This window comes from Copadichromis virginalis, linkage group LG10, assembly GCF_057382275.1.
Source record: "Copadichromis virginalis isolate Kocher_CV1m ecotype Utaka linkage group LG10, C_Virginalis_male_GT1.1, whole genome shotgun sequence".
Taxonomy (NCBI): Eukaryota; Metazoa; Chordata; class Actinopteri; order Cichliformes; family Cichlidae; genus Copadichromis; species Copadichromis virginalis.
In genome coordinates, this window is record NC_140627.1 from 19,207,711 (window position 1) to 19,209,351 (window position 1,641).

At 41.9% G+C, this 1,641-nt stretch overlaps 1 pseudogene; it reads left to right on the forward strand.

The window, feature by feature from the left end:
* On the forward strand, nt 1–1,106 carry LOC146700291 (olfactory receptor 52B2-like; annotated as a pseudogene).
* The last annotated feature ends 535 nt before the right edge of the window (nt 1,107–1,641 follow it).

The following is a 1,641-nucleotide window of genomic DNA, read 5'->3' on the forward strand; positions in this document are numbered from 1 at the left end:
ATGGCAGTGAATGAGTTAATATAAAGATGCCCATATATTGATGTATAATTATGTAATTATGCCAATCCAAAATATTCCTTTATCTATTCCTACTTCTTGGTTCATTTTGAATCGCAAATTAAGTTTAAAGCAGCCAGCCCTGTTACGTTTGTGGACAGTGTTAGAGCAGCATACACAGGGCTGTACTGCGCATGTGATGAAAAAAAAAAACTGTCTGTGCGATAAATTATTTTGCATAAGTAGCACTTGTGGCCTCTCTTCCCTGTGCCATGGCTTCTAACCTCTCCTCTTTGAGGAGAAATTGAGAAATAAAGGGTAGAATGCTGCAACCCGGGCTGCTCATCACTGTCTTTGTTACCTGTTGACGGTGTTGGACTGAATGATGTGCTGGGGTCAACATTCTGATTTCTTAGCTAGCTTTGCATTAAGTTGCTGTCTGTGCAGATTCTTGAATAGAGTAGAAGTTGTTTTAGCATCATAATACAGTTGTTTTTGTCCCGGAAGTGGTCACCATTTTGATCATCACACTCTTGTGCTATCTTGATATAATAAAAGTCAATTTGTCTTTTAAGGTATCATAGTATTGTTACTGAAACATCAATTGCTGCTATTCTGCTGTTTGTATGGATTTTTTTGGTGAGTGCAATTGCAACCATGGTTGGGCTTCTTAATCGTCTTTCATTCTGTAGATCTTTAGTAATAAACAGCTTTTATTGTGATCATGGACCAATTTATCATCTAGCTTGTAATGATACATCTTTAAATTTCAAGTTAGCATTTTCCCTAGTCATTATAATTCTCATCATTCCCCTAGCATTCATAGTAGTCACATATATCTGTATTTCCATAGCACTGAGGAGGACTACTTCAAGAGAGGAACGAGTCAGAGCGTTAAAAACTTGTACTTCTCACCTGATCCTTGTGGTCATTTTCTTCTTGCCATCACTAACATAGTAGCAATGGCCTTCTACATTGATCCTAATGCTAGAATGATAAATTACACGTTGACACACACCATACCACCTTTGCTCAATCCTATTGTATATGCTTTAAAGACAGAAGCGGATATTCCCGGACTCTCTCATCATTGCTCTTGGGGACTTTAACAAAGCCAATCTGAGCCATGAGCTTCCCAAATACAAGCAGTATATTAAATGCCCAACCAGAGAGGTGAGGACATTAGACCACTGTTACAGCACGATCAGCGGGGCCTATCGCGCGGTGCCCCCCGCTTCACTCGGACTTTCTGACCACGTCATGAGCCACCTGATCCCCGCGTACAGACAGAGGCTGAAGCTCTCCAAACCTGTCATGAGGACCAAAAAACTGTGGAGCAACGAGTCTGTGGAGGAGCTTCGCACGTGTTTGGAGTCTACAGACTGGGACACAATGAAGGCTGCTTCTAACAGCTTGGACGAGTTTACGGACACTGTCACCTCCTATATCCACTTCTGTGAGGACAGCATTGTGCCATCACGCACCAGGGTGAGTTATAACAATGACAAACCCTGGTTTACTCCTAAACTCAAAAAGCTGTGGCTGGAAAAGAGTAAGGCGTTCAGAAGCAGAGACAGGGACTGCTACAGAGAGGCCAAGTACAGGTTCACTAAAGAAGTGGACATTGCTAAACACCAGCACTCT